The sequence below is a fragment of the Stenella coeruleoalba genome (genome assembly GCF_951394435.1).
Source record: "Stenella coeruleoalba genome assembly, chromosome: 10".
In the NCBI taxonomy this organism is placed as follows: domain Eukaryota; kingdom Metazoa; phylum Chordata; class Mammalia; order Artiodactyla; family Delphinidae; genus Stenella; species Stenella coeruleoalba.
In genome coordinates, this window is record NC_137156.1 from 81,287,048 (window position 1) to 81,312,504 (window position 25,457).

Here is a 25,457-nt window from a genome sequence, read left to right on the forward strand (position 1 = left end):
ATAGTTGGGGAGATGTCAAAAATATCTCTTATCCTCATAGCACAAACTATAGAAATAGAAACAGAATCTCCCTGACCCCTGCAGCTGTGTAGGAGGTGGGCTCTGAATTGTGAGGTGAGATTGGTACCCTGCATTTTTGGGCCATTTGGGATGCGAATTTTCAAAGCTGGGAAATGTTATTCTGCAGGCTTCAGAAGAGAAGCAGGACCTGAAAGCTAGGAGTCAGTGCCTGAAAGGTTCCCATGGAGTTTGAACAGACCATCAAATCCAAATCCCCGATTTTACAGATGAGACAACTGGGTCACAGCAAGAAGTCTCTGGCTGGAGGGCTAGTGGTTACAATGTCTCATCCAGCACTTGCTTCTCCCTGCAGGTTGGGGAATATCGGTGAAAGGCCAGGGAACTTGCAAGCAGCCATCCTCTCATTCCAAGATAGAGAATTAAAATGTGCCTGGAGGAGGTTGGGACCCAACCCAGAGCACTGGCTCCCTGGGCCTGAAGGAAGCCATGCCGTGGAGGACTGCAGCTTATTCTTATTGTTCTAGATGGGTTCTAAGAGTCCACAGCTTTTCAGGTAGGTCTTTCCAAAGACCTGAAATGGTGGACTGGACAGTAAAGCTGTGGAGGATCATGAAGTAGCTGTTGGCTTTCTGTGCATAAATAATGCCCCTCTAAGGAATAGCGTATTTTATCCTGTATAATAAGCCACCCCCAAAGTGTTGGTGACCCTCGCCCTCACCCTTACCTTGACTCTGATACACACCCTGACGTTTTCCTGTCCTTTAGCTTGAAGCTGAACTGAATCCTTTCCTTGATCCTTCCCCTAAACCTGCCTCTGATCTTCACCATGTTCCTGAGCCTGATACCCTGACGCAGACTCTCACCCTGATCCTGACCTTGACACTGACTGATTCTCATCTTCACCCATCACATTGAACTTGTCAAAGTCACCATGTTCCTGATCCTGACCGTGACTTGCACACTAACCCTGATTGTTCACCCTCTTCAAGACCCTGACGTTCAGCCTGACCCTCACCATCATGTTGATAGTACCCTGACCCTGACTCTAAAATGGACTCTGAATCTGACCCTCAATTTGTTCCTGACTGTTATCTAATCCTCTCCATTGATCTTCAAACTAAATCTGACCATGATGACACCTTGAAACTGATTCTACTACTAACCCTACTCCTGAACTTGACCTTCAACCTGACCCTGATTTTCACCCTGATTATCATCTTCAACGTGACCAACACCCTGACACTGATCCTGAACCTTACCTGACCTTGACCATCACCCTGACATTGACCTTCAACGTGATCCTTACCCTAAACCTGACCACGAATTTGAATTTCATCATCAACCTGGCCCTGACCACAGTTATGAAACCAACTGTGACCCTCACCATGACCCTGAACTTGATGCTGACTGAACAACCCTGATCTATATATTCACCCTGACAACTCTTTACTCTGAAAACCCCACACTGAATCTCTCCCTAACTCTGACCCTAAATGTAACAATGACATTGTCACTGACCCTCAGCCTTGCACATAACTCGATCCTGACCATAACCCTCACGCTTACACTCTGAATCTGACCTTTACCTTGTTCCTTGCACTCACATTCCTGGTAGCCTGACCCTCACCCTTATCTTTTTCTGAACTTGTGTTGGACTCTATTCTTACCCTGATCCTAATCACGAGCCTCACAATGACCTTGTCCCAAATGTGACCTGACACTGGCCTTCAACCTGACCCTCATCCTCCGTGACCATCTCCCAAATTGATCCCGAGGTCACTCTAATGCTGGCTCTGACCTTCCCACCCTCAACCCTTACTTGAACTTGATTCTCAACTTGCCCCTACCTGTAACTGAACCTGATCGCCATCCTACCTTGAAAACCTTCACCCTGATCCTGAAGCAGACCCTGACTCAGACACTACTCTCACACTGACCCAGAAACTGAGTTTGACCCTGAACCTTACCTGATCCTAACCTTTACCCTGACTTTCACCATGTCCCTCAAGCTGACACTGACCATGACCATCAACAAACTCTTACTCTGACCATCCACCTCTCTCTGAATGTGACTTGACCTTCACCCTTACACTGACTCTCATGCTGACTCTGACCCTGACCTTCGTTCTGAATCTGACCCTGACCCTGTCCCTGAACTTCATCCTTATTCTCACCATGTCTGGAACCTTGACCCCTACCCACATAAGTGCACAGAGCTCCGCCTTCATCAACCTGATCCTCACTCTGGTCCTAAAGCTCATATGTACCCTCTTTTTTTTTTTTTTTTTTTTTCGGTACGCGGGCCTCTCACTGTTGTGGCCTCTCCCGTTGCGGAGCACAGGCTCCGGACGCACAGGCTCAGCGGCCATGGCTCACGGGCCCAATCGCTCCGCGGCATGTGGGATCTTCCCGGACCGGGGCACGAACCTACGTCCCCTGCATCGGCAGGCGGACTCTCAACCACTGTGCCACCAGGGAAGCCCTCATATGTACCCTCTTCATGACCCTTATCCTCAAAGTGACTCTGACCTTGACGTCACCCTGACACTGTATCTGACTTCCTTACTCCTCAAATAGTACTCTGTCTTTGATGATCAACGTGACCTTACCCTCTTCATCATTCCAAACCTGACAAACACGCTGACCTTGACCCTTCTATTACTCTCACCCTGAACCCTACCCTCACTTTTTTGTTACCTTGATCCTCAACATGACCCTAATCCCGATCATACCTTGATTCTTTTTTTTTTTTTTTTTTTTTTTTTGCGGTACGCGGGCCTCTCACTGCCGTGGCCTCTCCCGTTGCGGAGCACAGGCTCTGGACGCGCAGGCTCAGCGGCCATGGCTCACGGGCCCAGCCGCTCCGCGGCATGTGGGATCTTCCCGGACCGGGGCACGAACCCGTGTCCCCTGCATCAGCAGGCGGACTCTCAACCACTGCGCCACCAGGGAAGCCCATACCTTGATTCTTACCTCACACTGACAGTGAACCTGATTGGAATCCTCAACCTGACCCACATCCTTATCCTGTCCCTCGGCTGAACAATGACTATCACTCTGAGCCTCATCTTCACTTTCACCCTGACCCTGATCCTAACCCTCACCCTGACCCTGAAGTTCATTCATATGTTTACCTTAACTCTTATCACCACCCTTAGCCTGGCCCTGACAGTGACTTTGATCCTCAACCTTACCCTCACCCTGACTCTGAAATGTACACCCACCGTCACTCTGAACTTGTGTCAGACCTTCTCTTCTCTCTAACCTTGACACTAACTCCCTCACTGACCCTGACCCCCAACTTGACCCTGACGTACACTCTGACCCAGATCCTGACACTGATCCTGACCCTCACCAGGCTCCTAAAGATCAGTGTCATCATGACTTTGACCCTCAACCTCACGCTGTCTGACCCTCAATGTGACTCTGACTCTCATAATGCTTTTCAGAATTGTTCTGACCCTAACAGTGACCTACCATCACCAAGCTGGGTTTGAACATGAAATCTTGTACACTTACACACTAGTTTCATCTAGATTTCTTATAACTAGCAATAAGAACACACTTTTGAGAACGATGTATAATTCTGAACTTGCTTACACTTGTACTCTGTATTTTCAAATGTGCTGCTTTGATTTATGTCAATATGGTCTACTTTTGAGAACGGGTGTTTCTCGTTGATTTGCCTCAGTAAAAGCATGGGTTAATTCTAGCAGTCAATAAGAATTTTCTTTAGAGACTAACATCTGATTTCTTCTTTACTGCTAGTCTGTTCACACAGATATGATTTTCAATGATATTTGCTTTAACTCAAAATAAGAAGTTACTGTGGAGAACAGTGTATAAACATGAACTCATTTTCACGTATATGGCGTAGATTCCTCTTATCTTGCTCTAAGAGGAAGAAAATGCAATGGAGATAAGTGTGAGTTTCTGAGGTATTTTTTCTTATATAAATCTTATTTACATCTCAGTGTAGGCAAACAGAAAGTAGAACTGGAAAAAATTTGTATTAATGGAAAGAAGCTCAGTCTCAGACATTTCTCACAAAAGAAACTCCTTGGTGCTCCTTAGAGTAAACCAAGATGAACACAAATGTGGATGTTCATCTCAAAGGCACATCCTTACAGCTGATGAGGAAGAGTCTAGGTAGTACAATAGTAATGAAAAGAATCCATATTAGTATAAACAAACTCAGTCTCAGACATTCTTTTCAAAAATAACTCTGTATTGCTTTTCAGAGTAAAGCAAGATAAACGTAAGTATAGCACAACAGTTTATTTATTTACTTATTTTTAAATTTATTTATTTTTTATTTATTTTTGGCCGTGTTGGGTCTTCCTTGTTGCACGCAGACTTTCTCTAGTTGTGGCGAGCAGGGGCTGCTCTTCGTTGCAGTGCATGGGCTTCTCATTGCGGTGGCTTTTCTTGTTGCGGAGCACGGGTTCTAGGCGTGTGGGCTCAGTAGTTGTGGCTCGCGGGCTCTAGAGTGCAGGCTCAGTAGTTGTGGCGCATGGGCTGCGTTGCTCCGCGGCATGTGGGATCTTCCCGGACCAGGGCTTGAACTCATGTCCCCTGCATTGGCAGGCGGATTCTTAACCACTGCGCCACCAGGGAGGCCCAAGTATAGCACAACACTTTAAAAGGCACATTCTTATTAAAAAGAGGAAAGAAAAATATATACTGCTTACTAAATAATTTTAATTGACCCTTTGTTCTTAAAATGTCCATGGATTAAAAAAAATGCAAATAGGGCTTCCCTGGTGGTGCAGTGGTTGAGAGTCCGCCTGCCGATGCAGGGGACACGGGTTTGTGCCCTGGTCCGGGAAGATCCCACATGCTGCGGAGTGGTGGTGCCCATGAGCCATGGCCGCTGACCTGTGCGTCCGGAGCCTGTTGCTCCGCAGCGGGAGAGGCCACAACAGTGAGAGGCCCGCGTACCGGAAAAAAAAAAAAAAAGCAAATATCTTCAATTAGTAATAATCATGGGTTATATCTTTGTACTTGCCTTCTCACAGCTTTTAATATGAGATATATGTTCATAAAAAATTACCTACAGAGTTTTAAACTTTCTGTTCTTTAGGTGTCTCTTATGTCTAGAGAAAAAAGAAAGGAGTGATTTTTTTAAAAAATAAATTTATTTATTTAGTTTATTTATTTTTGGCTGTGTTGGGTCTTTGCTGCTGTGCGCGGGCTTTCTCTAGTTGCAGTGAACGGGGGCTACTCTTCGTTGACGTGTGCGGGCTTCTCATTGCGGTGGCTTCCCTCATTGTGGAGCACGGGCTCTAGGTGCGCGGGCTTCAGTAGTTGCGGCATGCAGGCTTAGTAGTTGTGGCTCACGGGCTTAGCTGCTCCGCGGCATGTGGGATCTTCCCGGACCAGGGATTGAGTCCATGTCCCCTAGCATTGGCAGGCGGATTCTCAACCACTGTGCCACCAGGGAAGCCCTGAAAGGAGTGATTAACTGAAGAAAGTACTTGGTGTAGACAGGTGATTATCTTGGGTACAAGCACTGCAGAGATACAGGTATATACATGAGGTGATTTTCTGTTTATTTTTAAAAGTTGTGCACTTTATTCACATAAATTTAAGATGATATTTTATTTAGTATACTGACAATTATATTTTAAAATTATAGTTTAAAACTTTAAATTTTTACCTATTTATATGTTTTATATCTATGTATGTCTTGATGTATACAAAAAAGGTATATATCCTTTACTATAATTTGTTACACAATTAATGTGCCAAAAGAATAAAATTAAAATTTGGGTCTTTTGTGTAAAATGATTCATTATTGTATGCCCAGATCAACAGAAGCTCCTTTTTGTCGCCAGCTGTTAACTGTTGGTTAACTATTAATGCTTATGCTTTTTGCATACTCATCAAACATTTTCTCAGCGAGTCCCTTGGATAGCCTTGACCTAATTTGTTCAAAGTTAAAAATGCTATTACAGAGTTAAAGTCATCCTTTAGACAGACAACTTCCAGAAATTAAATCAGTTCAGATGACTAGCATAATTGTCCTCACTCAGGGTTGCCTGCTCACAAAAAACAAAAGTGCAAATATTTATACAGATGTGCTCTCATGGGAGCTCACAAATTCAGAGTCACTTAGAAACAAAGGTGTTTCTAATCTTGAAAGTCCTAAATAAATTGGACAACACATTAAAGAACTTTTAGGTGGTTTGTTGGTACCTAAGAAAATAGCTATAATAAAAAATGAAAGGTCAAAGACTTAGAATCTCACAGCAGTGCCTCAGCTGACCACTATTACGTTTAAAAAAAAAATGTTAACCTAGATAAATGCTCTTATAATCATACAGACAGGAAAAGTCTTGGAGAAATTCAAAGAATGTCAGAAACAAGTGCCTATTTCAACTTAGCATGTTCATTACATTTTCCGGAGGGCTGATTATATGCCAAAACACTTGCAAAGGGAGTTTAACACCAACTCTACATGGCTTTGCCCATAAAGCAAAGACAAATCAGCAACAATATCAGACCAACAGCAGTAGCCTAATTTTACACGTAGACGTCAAGGATGTTTCCAAAGCAAGTCCCACCTGCCAACCGCATAATCCTTAAACTGTCAAGGTGGGTGCTGGACAGGAACCAAGGGCCCTAGGGCCCTTTAAACACCTCCAAATGGACTTCATACAAATCCTTTTTTCAGTGAATTAGAAATATGTTCCTTCCATTGTGTATTTATTGTCAGGGTGCATCTAAGTTTTTCCTTGCTGGAGAGCTGCGCCCCTACTTGGGTGGCTCGGTTTTGTTTTCCCACCAAGGGATTCCCACTTATTACTTTAATGGCTGAGATACTCGTTTTACTATTGCTGCGATTAAGTACTTTTACGCAGAAACTCCACCGTCCTTATTACCTACAAGTCCTCAAGAACAACCCAGAGAACTAATGGAATTTTAAAACTAAAATTAACAAAGCTCTCAAAACCCCTTCACTGTTCGCGAAGTTCAAGCGCGAGGGAGCCCCCGGCAGCCCCAGGAGCACCTGCTACGGTGGCCCGGCCAGGATAGGGGTTAGCAGGGAGATCTGTTGCATCTTCTTCTTTCCTCAGAAGGAAGAACGACACAGGAGGCAGGGTCGGGGCTCAGATAAACATCAGATTGCCACTACCTGTTCCTTCAAAAAGTGCCCTAGCGCTGGGCAGGCCAGCGGGCTCGTAGTTCAAAGGGTGACGCTTCGGCTTCTGGAGCGCATGCGCGCCGTGTCTCCACCTGCTGGTACCGTGGTCCATATTTTAGGGGTGAATTAAAGTGTGCGATGGCGTTTTATTTTTATTTTTTTTAAACATTAACAAGTAAAATTAGGTCAGGTATAACCAAGGGAATCTCAAAAGAATAATTGAAGAGTATGTATAAAACTTTGAGAATTAACAATAATTTGATGATAAAAGGAACCTCTGTTGATCCGGGCGTAAAATAATAATCATTTTTACATGAAAGACCTAAATTCTAATTTATTTCTTTGAAACATCATTTATGTAACAAATTTTAGTAAAGGATCTATTAATACACATTTATTTGTATGAATTCAAGCACACCTATATATGCAAACATATAAATAGGTGATAATTTAAAGTTTCTGAAAATACCATTATCCTATATATAGACCTGTGATCTGTGAAATCATTAAACCTATTATAATCAACATTTATAATAATTAGTATCTTTAATTAAAGTAAGCAACCTTTTTTTTTCTTTAGACAGAAGAGATGCCCAGAGGACAGAAAGTTTAAAACCACCCAGCTTTTCTTTTTTTAATAGTAAATATTTATATCCTATTATTTTAACATATTGAAATGGCAAAAATACAAGGTATTCTAACTCTAGCAAAGCTGACTCCACAGGTCCTGTGCCCATGTATGCATTTGACTTGTCAGTGCCTTTGAGTCAATGACTCCCGGGAATATACCTGCGATTGAATAAACTGGGCTTATTACTGGTTGCATCGAGGGAGAACACACAGCTGTGGTGTGCCAGAGGGTGTCTCAGTAAGAGACTATTATTAAATAATGATTATAGAATTTGGTCTTTTGTTGGGTGATTTGGGGAAGGTCTATGGAAGTGAAGGGTTTGCTCTGAATTAGGTGTTGTTAGAAAGCAGGGCCAATTCTATAATTGGGTATTTTTGTGGATATACAAACACAAAATCAGGTAGTAATTTAAAGTTTATACATACAGCTCGAAAATGTAATTTAATTGCCAGTATACTAAATAAAACAGTATATAGATCGTGTTACATTCATTATGTGAATGAACTGCAACAACTTTTTAAAATAAACACATAGAAAATTGAGTAGAATCTCTCTCTGTAATTCTTGTACTTAGTGTAATCAACTATCTACATTAATTTTTATCTTTAATTGAAGTAATCATTCTTTTTTTTCTTTTTCTGTAGACATAAGTGACACCTAGAGGACAGAAAGTTAAAAACCATCCAGGTAATTTTTTTATGTGAGCATTGTCTCATATTAATTAAAAATTTTGAGAAGGCAAATACAAATATATATGTATTATCATCCAAAGGCATTTGCATATTTTAAATCACTGATAATTTAAGAAATAAGGGCTCAATTAAAATTATGGTTTGTAAACAGTGTTTTATATCTTTTTTTTTTTTCTTTAAGTAAGAATGTGCCTTTGAAATGAATGTGTTTTGCTGTCCTTATGTTTATCTCACTTTAAGGAGAAATGAAGACTTTCTTATGAAAGGAATGTCTGAGGCTGAGCTGATTTGCACCAATATGAATTGTTTTCAATACTACTTCTTGTTTGCCTAAACTGAGACATATGTAAGATTTATGTGAGGAAAAAAAACAAAAACAGAACTCAAATACACTTTATCTCAACTGTTCTTTCTTCTTACGAGTTTGAACTGGGTAAGAATAACCTAAGATGTGTACGTGAAAAGGAGGTCACATTTACACATTGTTTCCAAGAGTTACTTCTCATTGTGAGTTAAAGCAAACATAGTTGAAAATTGCATATATGTGTACAGACAAGCTGTAAAGAAGAAATCAAGTTCAGAATCAAACTTTCCTCTCTAAAGAAAATTCTTAATGACTGTAAGAATTAACAGACTTGAACCCAGGCTCTATCTGAGGCAAATCAATGAGAACTACATGTGCTTCTCAACTGCACTTCTTACTTTGAGGTAGACCATATTAACAGATCAAAGCAGCGTATTTGAAAGCATGCAGTGCAATTGTAAGCAAGTTCAAAAGTATACATAGTTCTCAAAAGTACATTCTTACCATGAGTTACAAGGAATCTCAATAAAACCAGAGTATAAGTGTACAAGATTTCATGTTCAAACTCATCTTGATGATGGCAAAGCTCACGTCAGGGCCAAGGTCAAAATAGTGATTAGGGTCAGTATCAGGGTCAGTGTCAGGCTCTGGTCAGGGTCAGGGTATTGATCAGATATTTAATGATGATAGAGTGTCAGGCTCAGGATGAGGGTAGGGTTCAGTTCAGGGTGAGGGTCAGGACCAAGCTTTGGGTCAAGGAGAGGATCACAGACAGGATGAGGGTGAGGTACAGGGTCACTGTCATGGTGAGTGTGAGCTTCGGGTCACAGAAAGGATCAGGATCAGTTTCAGGTTCAGAATCAGGGTTAAAGTGTGTGTCAGGGTCAAAATAAGAGTCATGGTCAGTGAAAAGTTTGTTCTCAGAGTGAAGGCAGAGGTCAGAGTCAGGGTGAGGAGTGTACTCTTAAGTCAGTGTCAGGGTGATAAGGTCAGGTTGAGAATCAAGGGTTACTCTTGGGTTCATTGTGAGAATCAGAGGTAGAGGGAGGCCAAATAAGGGTCAAATTTTGGGTGAAGTTTAATGTCAGTTTCAGAAACAAGATGAGTATTAAGATCAAGGACAAGGTGAGAATGTAGGGTCATTGTTTAGGGGAGAATCAGGGTGAGAATCAGAGTCAGGTTCAGTATCAGTGTGACGTAAGAGTGAAGGTGTAGGGACTTCCCTGGTGGCTCAGTGGTTGGGAGTCCGCCTGCCAACGCTGGGGACACGGGTTTGAGCCCTGGTCCAGGAGGAGCCCACATGCCGCAGAGCAACTGAGTCCGTGCACCACAAGTGCTGAGCCCGCGTGCCGCAACTACTGAAGCCCGTGTGCCTAGAGCCCGTGCTCTGCAACAAGAGAAGCCACTGCAATGAGAAGCCCGCGCACCGCAACGAGGAGTAGCCCCCACTCACCGCAACTAGAGAAAGCCCGCACGCAGCAGTGAAGACCCAACACAGCCAAAAATAAATAAATAAATAAATACATTTATAAAAAGAAAAAGAGTGAAGGTGTATATGATCAGGGTGAGAGTCATTATCGGAGTCAAGGTAGGGTGAGGGTCAGCTCCAGGGTGAGGGTAGTATAATGGTTAGGGTGAGCATCAGAGTCAAGATCTGGGTATTGGTCAGGGTCAGGATGAGTATCAAGTAAGGTACAAGGGTGAGGAGGTCAGAGACATTGCCAGGATATGCCATCCATATTCCCTATTACAAGGTGAGCATTACAATGTCAGAGAATGAAACTTAGTCATCTTTGTATCCCCATCCCTAGTTTAGCACCTGGCACATAGTTGTCATGCAATGTGTTAGAAAGAAGTAAAATAAGGGATACTCTACCCAGTTTATGTACCTCTTTCCCCTGTGTCTGAATTTTTAATCAATCATGAGATAATTGACCTAATGATACAGTGCTAAAATTACTTGTCTTTTTTTTTTTTTTTTTGTGGTACGCGGGCCTCTCACCGCTGCGGCCTCTCCCGTCGCGGAGCATAGGCTCCAGACACGCAGGCTCAGCGGCCCAGCCGCTCCGCGGCACGTGGGATCTTCCCGGACCGGGGCTCAAACCCGCGTCCCCTGCATCAGCAGGCGGACTCTCAACCACTGCGCGACCAGGGAAGCCCCTAAAATTGCTTGTCTTACAACTGGAAACTTTAATGAAAATGTCAAGACCAGTTATTTGATGGAATATCAAAAGCAGCCATACCATTTACTCTGGCACTTTCATTCTTTAGGGTGTTCAGAGTTTTCTGTTTTCAAAAGCACTTATTAAAATGCTGATGCCCCAAGAGCATATTGTCTGTTTTGTTCACCACTACATCATGTCATCAAGGACATTGCTTTTTCATTACTGTCTTCCTGAGTGAGAACAGTGACTGGACCACAGTTGGAGTTCAGTAAAGAATAGTTGAAGGAGTGACTTTCTTGTACCAATTCTTCCTGACTCCTGCTGTCTGCTGGTAGCAGTTTGTTGAGCAGTGTGATGCTGTTTCAGCAATAGATTAGCAATGTGTGCCATGTGCACAGTAAGACAAAGTGAAGGCTTTTCTAATATGTTTGCCATGAATGTGTTAAACCACTCTTCTTGCCTTAGCTATCAGCTAACGTTTTGGAAAGTTAGTTGACTGCAGAGAGAAAGACCGTGTGGTACTAGGAGGTGGGGAAGGGTATTGACCAGGGGGACTAAAGGTGCTGTGAGATGGAAATGAGAATTCTGGAAAGCAGATTGTGCTGCTTCCATGTTTGGCTGAGTACTTTGCCGGAAACAGAAGAATTCCAAGCTTTTTTTATCCACTAGCTTTTTATTTGTTTTATTTAGTTTTTCCACAGATTAAGAGGTTAGGTTGTACAATGCAACAGTGTTTTAACATTTCACTAATTGAATGAAGCTAGCCATGTGCAACGAAAAGGTTTTCATGTTTATTTATCGAGATTGTGCATACACTCTGTTAATTTCACACTCTTTGCACATGTATTCCTCCCTGAATTAGAGAGCAAAAAGCATTGCTGAGGCTCAGAGATAAAGGAATGATTTTAAAGAACAAAGAAATGGATTTAAAATTCCCCGTCCCCAGAATCTTATATCTTTCTCTGGTTAGGAAGCAGATGCACTCATCGTTTTTCCAAAGCTAGGTTATCTCAAGGCTTTGTGTCCAAGATCAGAATGGGGGTGTCTGCAGGTATTTTATTAGGAGCTTGAAGAGAATTTGAGGCGGGGGAGAGAGACTTTTTATAGCATACGTACAAGGGATCTTATACTTCTCCCTACTCAAAATTACAATGTGAACTATGCAGGGCTGGCTAAAGGAGCAGTCATTTGCATCTGCAATGGAGCAATGCTTTGTTGCATTTGTGAGGGGCAGTTGAGTTTTCTGTCATGTTGTCACAGATGCAGTTTGGGGCATGAGAACTCACTGCCTAACATGGTCTTCTTACTTCCCACCTTCATGATCAGTGGAGGCAGACCGTTACCCTGTACAAGAATTATTCATTTATTCATCCAACGTGTATTTAGCCCTGGACCAGCAGTCAGGTTACAGAACCAACTAAGGTCACTTGTTCCTAATGGCATCTGTCTTAATTTCTTCTAAAATAGACCCTGAGACAGAGACTTGGGTGCAGGTAGTTTTTTGGGGGGAGACAATTCCTGGAAAGCACAAATGAGAAAGTGGAAAAAGTGAGACAGAAAAGGGCAAAAAGGCAATAAAGTGTGCATAAAACAGCAGTTTAGGGCTTCCCTGGTGGCGCAGTGGTTGAGAGTGCGCCTGCTGATGCAGGGGACACGGGTTCGTGCCCCGGTCTCGGAAGGTCCCACATGCCGCGGAGCGGCTGGGCCCGTGAGCCATGGCCGCTGAGCCTGCGCGTCCGGAGCCTGTGCTCCGCAGCGGGAGAGGCCGCAGCGGTGAGAAGCCGCAGCGGTGAGAAGCCCGCGTACCAAAAAAACCACAAAAAAAACACAAAACAGCAGTTTAGGGCTGGAGGCAACTAGGGCTCAGTTCTCCTAGGGAACCTCTGAGAAACAATGTGGAAAATGTACAAAATCTCCCTATTAGAGTGAGGGCTGGGTCATTGATTTACCCACATATATTGAAGGTTCCAGCAAAGCTCCCAGCCCAGGAGAGAGCACTCAGGCAGAGGATGAGAAACACTGATTCCTGAGTTGAGACGTTGTCGGTGTGCCAGGGACTGTTTACCATAGCTACAGGTGAACCAAGGAGATATGGGGCAGTGCATCAGTAGCATTTACTACAAAATCCTCGCTTTCTCTGCTCCAAGGCAGGGTCCATTTTGGAGCCAACAAACTTCAGACTGAGATAGAGCAAGGGCCGCCATGTAAGGCTGTGTGGGTTGTGCACTGTAACACTCCAAGGGTTGCCACTTGCGTAGAATGCAGTGTAATTATTGTCCCCCAGAGCTGTGCAAGGAAAAATCTGTGAAACATACACATGAATTACATTGTGATTGGCACCCCTTGGAGCCATGCAGCACCTAGTCAGCAAAGCTGTACACACAGTTTCTCTTACAAAAAAGTCCTCCTCTGAAGGGTAGATATTATTTTTGGAAGAGTGAATAAATTATTGTAAAGCATTAGAGGACATTTCAGAAAAAAGGGACTTCAGTTAATATGTTTGTATCAGCGCAGTGATAGTTATAGATTCTAAATGGGTATCAGACTTGAGATCCAGATGGCTTTGCCTAACAGCATCTTTTTTTAACTTTTTAGATGGATACAGACCACACACACAGCACCTGCACCTCATTGGGAGGCCCAACTGCTACCCAAATTCATAGCCCTCTGGCCTTCCTCACCTACACAGGACAGGTATAGCTGCCGTGCATACAAGGTATAGGTGTGTCACATTAGCTCAGAGAATTTGCAGTCTCAGTTTCCTACCATTTCTTTAGACCATTCTAGTCCAGTGTGGTCCCAACAATTAGTGGTTTTACAGTAAACGAGGCATACGCAACCTTCCACATGTATCCTAATTGTCATTTCCAATGAGACAGAACTACAAGAAGACAGACTCTTAATTTGTTTCAAAGGCTGATCCTGGTTCAGCCCAGGGCCTGATGCAGTATTCTACATGATTTACTTGCAATATTCTGCATGATTCTTTGATGAATAAGAACACAATGCATATAAAACAATGGCCCCCATCTCCAAATTCCTGCCCAAAGCAATTGACAAATGATACAAACTTTCATATAAACAAATGCATAGTTAAAACCAAGTCTTTTTAAAATTACAAATGTTTCATTGTTAATTGTAAAATATTTGAGAAAGAAGATAGGCACACAATATACATTTTAGAAATATATTTCTTTCCTTAATTTTAAATCTTGATCATAAGTTCTGTCCCAATTTTCTTGTCTACCTAAGCTTTCTTTTAGAGGACTGTTTTAGAAGTTGAGGAGAAATACAGGTGGAAAAGAAAGATGGCATAATAGATCATCTACTGTTGCTGTTGATCAACTGTTGAACAGAAGTAGTTCTGTCTATTTTTCATGAATTAAAAATTCATTATATGCAAGCATAAAGTAAGCATACTGTGAGTACTTTTGTGTAAGCAGGGTACTTTCTGAGTACTTACTGAGGATAAATCTTTTTTTTTTTTTTTTTTTTTTTGCAGTACACGGGCCTCTCACCGTTGTGGCCTCTCCCGTTGCGGAGCACAGGCTCCGGAAGCGCAGGCTCAGCGGCCATGGCTCACGGGCCCAGTCGCTCCATGGCATGTGGGATCTTCCCGGACCGGGGCACGAACCCGTGTACCCTGCATCGGCAGGCGGACTCTCAACCACTGCGCCACCAGGGAAGCCCGAGGTTAAATCTTATATTGCATAGGAAAACACTTTATAACACTATAGAAAAATCGCTTTGTTTCTGAGGGATTACTCAACTGTATTCTTGTTTTTTTGAAGCTTGTTTTTTAATGATTCTTTCTCTAGATTTACTAAGGTAAAATGTAAGTTCTTCTTTAATCTTCTCTTTTTATATCTGCAAGCAACATATATTCTCACTGATCATCACAATGACCCTTAAAAAGAGAAATGATTACCTGCTTTTGTGAAATGGCCAATCTATATTGCCAAATGGGTCACAGCAAAACTGATTTCTCATTGCCCTGGTTGGATACAGCTGTGCTTCTGAGCAAGCTCTTTTCTTGAACGGATACCTTGGCAGGCCAACGGCAGTGAACTCTGGGAGGGTCAGGGATCAGAGAAATTAGGATAAGGATTGTCATATGGATTCCGTATGCTCTTTGCCAGGAGCACTTACTGTGTTTTGACATCGTTTGTTTTCCAACTCTCAAAAGTAGAGGAGGAATATTTTTCTGGAGGAAAGGACACCTGAAGATTCCCACAGCATTACAAATGCTCTAGAATTGTTCTGCAGAAGTCCTGGCTGCCAGATGAACCTTCCCAGTACACACCAGCTATGCTATAGGACTGAAGATGCAACTGTGTCTTCATTCCCTCCTTCATTCCCTTCCTCCCTTTCTCTGTCCTCTCTTCATTTTTTTTTTTAACATCTTTATTGGAGTATAATTGCTTTACACTGTTGTGTTAGTTTCTGCTGTATAACAAAATAAATCAGCTATATGCAAACGTATATCCCCATATCCCCTCCCTCTTGCGTCTCCCTCCCACTCTCCTTATCCCACCCCACTAGGTGGTTGCAAAGCACCCGGGTGATCTCCCTGTGCCATGCAGCTACTTCCTACTAGCTATTTTACATTAGGTAGTGTATATATGTCAATGCTATTCTCTCACATCATCCCAGCTTACCCTTCCCCCTCCCCGTGTCCTCAAGTACATTCTCTATGTCTGTGTCGTTATTCCTCTCTTGCCCCTAGGTTCATCAGAACATTTTTTTTTTTTTTTTAGATTCCATATATATGTGTTAGCATACGGTTATTTGTTTTTCTCTTTCTGACTTACTTCACTCTGTATGACAGACTCTAGATCCACCCACCTCACTACAAATAACTCAATTTCGTTTCTTTTTATGGATGAGTGATATTCCATTGTATATATGTGCCACATCTTCTTTATCCATTCATCTGCCAATGGACACTTAGGTTGTTTCCATGTCCTGGCTATTGGATATAGAGCTGCAATGAACATTGTGGTACATGACTCTTTTTGAATTATGGTTTTCTCAGGGTACATGCCCAGTAGTGGGATTGCTGGGTTGTATGGTAGTTCTATTTTTAGTTTTTAAAGGAAACTTCATACTGTTCTCCATAGTGGCTGTACCAATTTATATTCCCACCAACAGTGCAAGAGGGTTCCCTTTTCTCCACACCCTCTCCAGCATTTATTGTTTGTAGATTTTTTGATGATGGCCATTCTGACTGGTGGGAGGTGATATCTCATTGTAGTTTTGATTTGCATTTCTCTAATGATTAGTGATGTTGAGCATCCTTTCATGTGTTTGTTGGCAGTCTGTATATCTTCTTTGGAGAAATGTCTATTTAGGTCTTCTGCCCATTCTGTTGTTTGTTTGTTTTTGATATTGAGCTGCATGAGATGCTTGTATATTTTAGAGATTAATCCTTGGTCGGTTGCTTCATTTGCAAATATTTTCTCCCATTCTGAGGCTTGTCTTATGGTCTTGTTTACGGTTTCCTTTGCTGTGCAAAAGCTTTTAAGTTTCATTAGGTCCCACTTGTTTACTTTTGTTTTTATTTCCATTTCTTTAGGAGGTGGGTCAAAAAGGATCTTGCTGTGATTTATGTCATAGAGTGTTCTGCCTATGTTTTCCTGTAAGAGTTTTATAGTGTCTGGCCTTACATTTAGGTCTTTAATCCATTTTGAATATACTTTTGTGTATGGTGTTAGGGAGTGTTCTACTTTCATTCTTTTACATGAGGCTGTCCAGTTTTCTAAGCACCACTTATTAAAGAGACTGTCTTTTCTCCATTGTATATTCTTGCCTCCTTTATCAAGGATAAGGTGACATAGGTGCATGGGTTTCTCTCTGGGCTTTCTATCCTGTTCCATTGATCTGTATTTCTGTTTTTGTGCCAGTACCATACTGTCTTGATTACTGTAGCTTTGTAGTATAGTCTGAAGTCCAGGAGCCTGATTCCTCCAGCTCCATTTTTCTTTCTTAAGATTGTTTTGGCTTCGGGGTCTTTTGTGTTTCCATACAAACTGTGAAATTTTTTGTTCTAGTTCTGTGAAAAATGCCATTGGTAGTTTGATAGAGATCACATTGAATCTGTAGATTGCTTTGGGTAGTATAGTCATTTTCACAATATTGATTCTTGCAATCCAAGACCATAATATATCTCTCCATCTTTTTGTATCATCTTTAATTTCTTTCATCAGTGTCTTATAGTTTTCTGCATACAGGTCTTTTGTCTCCTTAGGCAGGTTTATTCCTAGGTATTTTATTCTTTTTGTTGCAGTGGTAAATGGGAGTGTTTCCTTAATTTCTCTTTCAGATTTTTCATCATTAGTGTATAGGAATGAAAGAGATTTCTGACAAGGTTGTCCACTCTCACCACTATTACTCAACACAGTTTTGGAAGTTTTAGCCACTTAGTTTTAACCTAAATGTCCATTGGCATATGAATGGATAAAGAAGATGTGGCACATATATACAATGGAATATTACTCAGCCATAAAAAGAAACGAAATTGAGTTATCTTTAGTGAGGTGGAGGGACCTAGAATCTGTCATACAGAGTGAAGTAAGTCAGAAAGAGAAAAACAAATACTGTATGCTAACATATATATGGACACTAAAAATAAAAAATTGTTCTGAAGAACCTAGGGGCAGGACAGGAATAAAGACACAGACATAGAGAATGGACTTGAGGACACAGGGAGAGGGGAAGGGCAAGCTGGGACGAAGTGAGAGACTGGCATGGACAGATATACACTACCAAATGTAAAATAGATAGCTAGTGGGAAGCAGCCGCATAGCACAGGGAGATCAGCTCGGTGCTGTGTGACCACCTAGAGGGGTGGGATAGGGAGGGTGGGAGGGAGACGCAAGAGGGAGGAGATATGGGGATATATGTATATATATAGCTGATTCACTTTGTTATACAGTAGAAACTAACACACCATTGTAAAGCAATTATACTCCAATAAAGATGTTAAAAAAAAAAAAAAAACTAACCAGGGCAGGAAAGAAAAAAAATAGTGGTGAGAGTGTGCAACCTTGTCTTATTTCTGATCTTAGAGGAAATGGTTTCAGTTTTTCATCATTGAGAACGATGTTGGCTGTGGGTTTGTCATATATGGCCTTTATTATGCTGAGGTAGGTTCCCTCTATGCCTACTTTCTGGAGGGTTTTTATCATAAATGGGTGTTGAATTTTGTCAAAAGCTTTTTCTGCACTATCGAGATTATCATATGGTTTTTCTCCTTCTGTTTGTCAATATGGTGTATCACATTGATTGATTTGTGTATATCGAAGAATCCTTGCATTCCTGGGATAAACTCCACTTGATCATGGTGTGTGATCCTTTTAATGTGCTGTTGGATTTTGTTTGCTAGTATTTTGTTGAGGATTTTTGCAGCTATGTGTATCAGTGATATTGGCTTGTAGTTTTCTTTCTTTGTGACATCTTTGTCTGGTTTTGGTATCAGGGTGATGGTGGCCTTGTAGAATGAGTTTGGGAGTGTTCCTCCCTCTGCTATATTTTGGAAGAGTTTGAGAAGGATAGGTGTTAGCTCGTCTCTAATGTTTGATAGAATTCACCTGTGAAGCCATCTAGTCCTGGGCTTTTGTTTGTTGGAAGATTTTTAATCACAGTCTCAATTTCAGTGCTGTGATTAGAGTGTTTGTATTTTCTATTTTTCCTGGTTCAGTCTCACAAAGTTGTGATTTTCTAAGAATTGGTCCATTTCTTCCCGGTTGTCCATTTTATTGGCATATATTTGCTTGTAGTAATCTCTCATGATCCTTTGTATTTCTGCATTGTCACTTGTTACTTCTTTTTCATTTCTGATTCTGTTGATTTGAGTCTTCTCCATTTTTTCCTTGATGAGTCTGGCTAATGGTTTATCAGTTTTGTTTATCTTCTCAAAGAACCAGCTTTTAGTTTAATTGGTCTTTGCTATCATTTCCTTCACTTCTTTTTCATTTATTTCCGATCTGATCTTTATGATTTCTTTCCTTCTGCTAACTTCGGGGATTTTTTGTTCTTCTTTCTCTAATTGCTTTAGGTGTAAGGTTAGGTTGTTTATTTGAGGTGTTTCTTGTTTCTTTTTTTTGTTGTTGTTGTTGTTTTTTTGTTTCTTGTTTCTTGAGGTAGGATTGTATTGCTATAAACTCCCCTCCTAGAACTGCTTTTGCTGCATCCCATAGATTTTGGGTCGTCATGCTTTCATTGTCATTTGTTTCTAGGTATTTTTTGATTTCCTCTTTGATTTCTTCAGTGCTGTCTTGGTTATTTACTAGCGTATTGTTTAGCCTCCATGTCTTTGTATTTTTTACAGTTTTTTTCCTGTAATTGAAATCTAGTCTCATAGCATTGTGGTTGGAAAAGATACTTGATACGATTTCAATTTTCTTAAATTTATCAAGGCTTCATTTGTGACCCAGGTTATGGTCTATCCTGGAGAATGTTCCATGAGCACTTGAGAAGAATGTGTATCCTATTGTTTTTGGATGGAATGTCCTATAAGCATCAGTTAAGTCTGTCTTTTTTAATGTGTCATATAAAGCTTGTGTTTCCTTATTTATTTTCATTTTGGATGCTCTGTCCATTGGTGAAAGTGGGGTGTTAAAGTCCCCTACTATGAATGTGTTACTGTCGATTTCCCCTTTTATGGCTGTTAGCATTTGCCTTATGTATTGAGGTGCTCCTATGTTGGGTACATAAATATTTATCATTGTTATATCTTCTTCTTAGATTGATCCCTTGATCATTATGTAGTGTCCTTTTTGTCTCTTGTAATAGTCTTTATTTTAAAGTCTTTTTTTTCTGATATGAGAATTGCTACTCCAGTTTTCTTTTGATTTCCATTTGCATGGAATATATTTTTCCATCCCCTCACTTTCAGTCTCTATGTGTCCCTAGGTCTGAAGTGGGTCTCTTGTAGACACCATATGTATGGGTCATGTTTTTGTATCCATTCAGCCAGTCAATGTCTTTTGGTTGGAGTGTTTAATCCATTTACATTACAGGTAATTATTGATATGTATGTTCCTATTACTATTTTCTTAACTGTTTTGGGTTTGTTTTTGTAGTTCTTTTCCTTCTCTTGTGTTTCTTGCCTAGAGACGTTCCTTTAGCATTTGTTGTAAAGCTGGTTTGGTTGTGCTGAATTCTCTTAACTTTTGTTTATGTGTAAAGGTTTTAATTTCTTAATCGAATCTGAATGAGATCCTTGCTGGGTAGAGTCATCTTGGTTGTAGGTTTTTCCCTTTCATCACTTTCAATATGCCCTGCCCCTCCCTTCTGGCTTGTAGAGTTTCTGCTGAAAATCAGCTGTTAACCTTATGGGGATTCCCTCATATATTATTTGTTGCTTTTCCCTTGCTGCTTTTAATATTCTTTCTTTGTATTTAATTTTTGATTGTTTGATTAATATGTCTCAGCACGTTTCTCCTTGGGTTTATCCTGTATGGTACTGTCTGTGCTTCCTGGACTTGATTGACTATTTCCTTTCCCATGTTAGGGAAGTTTTCGATTATAATCTCTTCAAATATTTTCTCAGGCCCTTTCCTTGTCTCTTCTTCTTCTGGGACCCCTAAAATTCTAATGTTGGTGCGTTTAGTGTTGCCCCAGAGGTCTCTGAGACTGTCCTCGATTCTTTTCATTCTTTTCTTTATCCTGCTCCCTGGCAGTTATTTCCACCATTTAATCTTCCAGGTCACTTATCCGTTCTTCTGCCTCAGTGATTCTGCTATTGATTCCTTCTACAGTATTTTTAATTTCAGTAATTGTGTTGTTTATCACTGTTTGTTTGCTCTTTAGTTCTTCTTTAGTCCTTCTCTTTAGTTCCTTGTTAAATGTTTCTTGTATTTTCTCCATTCTGTTTCTGAGATTTTGGATCATCTTTACTATCATTACTGTGAATTCTTTTTCAGGTAGGTTGCCTATTTCAGCTTCATTTATTTGGTCTTGTAGGTTTTTACCTTGTTCCTTCATCTGTAACGTGTTTTTTTGTTGTTTCATTTTTTTTCTTTTCTTTGATGGGTGGTGCTGTATTCCTGTCTTACTGGTTGTTTGGCCTGAGACAGCCATCACTGGAGTTTGCAGGCAGTTGGATAGAGCTGGGTCTTGGTGCTGATATCAGGACCTCCGGGAGGCCTCACTCTGATTGGTATTCCCTGTGGTCTGAGGTTATCTGTTAGTCCAGTGGTTTGGACTCGGAGCTCCCACCACAGGAGCTTGGGTCCAACCTCCAGCCTGGGAACCAAGATATCACAAGCTTCTTGGTGAGGTATAAAAAAAAAAAAAGCAAAGGAAGAAAGAAAGAAAAAAGGGAGCAGTACCATATCAAAGAATAAAAAATAAAATAAAATTAGAAAGATAAAAAAATATGTTAGGAAAAATAAAACTATAATTGAAACAACTGCAACAAGGTAAAATAAAACCACAACAGAAAAAAGAAAAAAAAAAAACGTGGGTGGGGGAACAAGCCAAAAGGAGAGATCACTAACAAAGTATAAAGAATAAAATAAAATTAGAAAAATAAAAGATATATTAGGAAAAATAAAAATATAAAGGAATCAACAAGGTAAAACAGAACCCCAATCTAAAAGAGTAAAAAAGAAAAAAAAAGCCTTGGCATGGGGTGGAGTTTAGGCAGGGGGTGGAACTTAGGCAGGGGTGGGGTTTAGGGTGGGTGGGGCCTGGGCGGGGTGATGTTCAAGCGTGGGTTGGGGTCTCTGCTTAGGACCTGCGCGCAGACGGGTAGAGGCAGCATGTGGAAAGGAGGGCCTCTGGTGTGTGGAGTTCCGGAGTTTGGAGGTAGGGCCTTGGGGGAGGGTGTGTGGGTGGGGTTTAGGCCCATCTAGTTGGATGGTGTCTCAGAGGAGGTCTCTGAGTGTAGAGGTGGGGTGCTGGGTGAGGGTGTAGGGGCGGGGCTTGGGCTCTGCGAGGCAGGAGGGGAGCTCCCAAGGCAGAGGATTAGGTACGGTAGCTCAACAGGCTTCCTGGTGCCTAAGTGGGCAGGGAAAGCACTGTCCCCATTCCTTTCCTTTCCTTCGTGCCCCTCCCCTACTGTCTCCCCCAGGGTCTCCCCCGTTGCTGTGGGTGGGTCCTGCTGGGATGCTGGTTCTGTAGGTCCAGCCTTTACTTTTGCTCCCCTTCCCTCCCTTCCAGTCCCTCAGGACTCATGCAGCTGGAGGGGGCCTAGGTGGGCAGAGGATCAGGCCCAGGATCTCAGCAGGTTCCTGGGGGCCCACGCAGTCAGGGGAAACCTGGCCACGCTCCCTTTTGATCCTCTGCCTTCCCAGTGGTTCCCCAATTTCCCCCTTTGGGCGTGGGATCCCTTCCCCTCCCCCAGCCACCCGTCAGGGGCGCCAGTCCCGTCCTGCCTCCACTTCTCCTCTCCCTTCACTCCCCCCCATGCCCCATGTCCTACCCGGTCGCTGGGGGTTCCTCCCGTCCCCTTAGTTGTCCGTGGTCACCCACCGGTGCCTGGTAGGTGCCCTAGTTTTGAGGAGATACGAATTCTGCGTCCTCCTAGTACGCCATCCTGACTCCAGCCCCTCTCTCTTTCTTCATTCCAACAATTAAACTCCTCCTATGTGTCTGGCACTGAGAACAGTGGTGAACTTGTTAAGACATTGACCCTGTCTTCATGGATTTTATAATCTAGTGGTGGAGAGTGATGAGCACACACACATAGAATTACATATTATGATAAGTGCTGGGGAAAAAATATGATGCTACAGGAGAAATATGGGAGGGGTAGGGTGATGTGAGGGAGAAGACAACCTCTGAGGAAACCACATTGAACTGCATTGTCAGTAAAGGTGAAGTAAGAAGGAGAAGGGTGGACGTGGGCCTGTGCCCAAGCCCTGAGGCAGAAAGTATGGAGGTCAGCTTCCCTGGGGAATCAAGCGCAGAGAAAGGTAACCGGCAGGCCATGAGCTTGAAGCAATAGTCTGGGGCCCGATGATTCAGGTAAAAATAGACAATGTCTGTTGAGAAATAAAACCTGCAAGACGAACTAAAAATTAAGAGAGGATGTGGAACTGCACCTGAGGGACACATTACCCTACAGAGGGTAACATGTTCTCTCGTAATTATTTGTGGGAACTGTGGCCATTTTGCAATGTCAGTAGCATTGGACCTGAGAAATGACAAAGGTATTAGCTCACTTTTTTCTAGTGATTCTTTGAGCTCTAAAGGGTTCACCTGGGGGACAGCTGGAGCAGATGAATGTTCAGCCTGTAGCATGAAGCCTAAAGTGTTCATTTAGGACCCATGCTGGTAGCTCAGAGGAATAAAAGGTCATGCCCTTTTGAATGAAGGACTGCTGTTTGACGGAAGGTAATAAATAAAAAGACCGCAGCGCCAGAGAGCTCTGGGGAAGGTTTGCAATGAGGAAGGTATAGAATGGCAGACTGAGCGGGGGGAGGCACATCACGATGAGGAAGTTGGTGAATGGGAATTCAAAGCCATGTATTTCATTCTTTTTTTTTTTTTAACATCTTTATTGGGGTATAATTGCTTTACAATGGTGTGTTAGTTTCTGCTTTATAACAAAGTGAATCAGTTATACATATACATATGTTCCCATATCTCTTCCCTCTTGCGTCTCCCTCCCTCCCACCCTCCCTATCCCACCCCTCCAGGCGGTCACAAAGCACCAAGCTGATATCCCTGTGCTATGCGGCTGCTTCCCACTAGCTATCTACCTTACGTTTGTTAGTGTATATATGTCCATGGCTCTCTCTCACCCTGTCACAGCTCAACCTTCCCCCTCCCCATATCCTCAAGTCCGTTCTCCAGTAGGTCTGTGTCTTTATTCCTGTCTTACCCCTAGGTTCTTCATGACATTTTTTTTTCTTAAATTCCATATATATGTGTTAGCATACGGTATTTGTCTTTTTCTTTCTGACTTAACTTCACTCTGCATGAGAGACTCTAGGTCTATCCACCTCATTACAAATAGCTCAATTTCGTTTCTTTTTATGGCTGAGTAATATTCCATTGTATATATGTGCCACATCTTCTTTACATATATTTCATCCTTAAAACATTTTACGTATCAGTGAATGAGCTGGGGCCCTGCACCGTGTAATGGAGCTCTTCACTTACTGCTGCCTCCGCCACCCCCTCTTCCCTCCAGACACTCTGACTTAGGAAGCAAAATAGCATCGAAGGGGTAGGGAGAACTTTGATTACTGATTGACTGAAGAATGTTGTGCATCAGCTTTTTCTTGAGCCTGAGAATCATTTCATCTTTGAAATGAAATGCGTTAAATGCGTTCCATCTCCTATGAAGAAAAAGTGTCTTGTTTATGTTAGTAAAATATACATAACATAAGAATGACTGTTTTAAGCTTGTTAGGTGTACGGTCCGGTGGCATTAAGTACATTCACATTGTGCAACCATTACTACCATCTGTTCCCACCGTCCATTCCCAGAACTTTTTCATTTTCCCCAACTGAAATTCTGTACCCGTTGAACACTAAGCATTGCCCCTCCCTCCAGCTCTTGGCAACCAGCTTTCTACTTTCTGTCTCTGTGAATTTGACTACTCTAGGTGCCTCTGTAGTCAGAATCCTACAGTATTTGTCCTTTTGTGAAGGGCTTATTTCACTTAACACAATGTCTTCAAGGTTTGTCCCTGTATCAGAATTTCTTTCCTTTTTAAGGCTGAATAAGATGCCATTGTATGTATAAGGCAGGAGATAGATGGGCTCCAGGCTAGACATTGACAACTGGCCTCCTGTTCACACTTCCTGGGGTGAGAAGAAGATGGGCTCCAGGCTGGACATTCATTACCCAGCCCCCTGTTTACATTTCCTGAAGCAAGAGACAAACGGGCTCCAGGACTACATATTTATAACCAGACTCCTGTCTATATTTCGAGATCTGCACCTTGATATAAAAACCAGCAACAGAAATAGGGTAAATAACCAGACATTGGACATTTTTATGGCAGGGACAGAGTGGGACTAAACCCTGTTAAAAGATCAAGAGGTCTGGGCATCCCTGGTGGAGCAGTGGTTGAGGGTCTGCCTGCTGATGCAGGGGACACGGGTTCGTGCCCCGGTCCGGGAGGATCCCGCATGCCGCGGAGCTGCTGGGCCCGTGAGCCGCGGCCGCTGGGCCTGCGCGTCCGGAGCCTGTGCTCCGCGGCGGGAGAGGCCGCAGCAGTGAGAGGCCCGCGTACCGCAAAAAAAAAAAAAAAAAAAAAGATCAAGAGGTCATACATTTCCCATCCTTAGGGCAAGGGAAATACTGCACATGTGCAGAAAGGCTCCTTGGGGGTCAAAAGGAGGGGGCACACCCCATAATACGTGATGCTAAGGCCGTCCCATAGACCTCTGGGCTGCAATCCATCTTGGAAAAACGTTGCGCATGCATGTTGGGTAGGGTCCTAGGGCAGGGGAGGTGTGGAAAAAGAAACCAGGTAATTGGCCAAAGGTAAACAAAGACCCGGAAGAACTGCCCTGTATGAATGACCTAACCACC

At 42.3% G+C, this 25,457-nt stretch overlaps 1 protein-coding gene across 8 annotated transcripts in view; it reads left to right on the forward strand.

Moving 5' to 3' along the window:
* Positions 1-25,457, forward strand: part of SLC25A26 (solute carrier family 25 member 26) — a 314,287-nt gene that overhangs the window by 140,918 nt on the left and 147,912 nt on the right. For 4 of the 8 annotated variants that reach the window (XM_079935021.1, XM_079935014.1, XM_079935018.1 and 1 more), the window contains 2 exons: positions 8,444-8,486; positions 14,463-14,653. The gene's annotated coding sequence lies outside the window, so the exon portion shown is untranslated. Of the gene's footprint in view, positions 1-373; positions 575-8,443; positions 8,487-14,462; positions 14,654-21,743; positions 21,773-25,457 lie in introns of those variants that run through there. The other 4 variants (XM_079935019.1, XM_079935020.1, XM_079935022.1 and 1 more) reach the window with 4 other exon arrangements.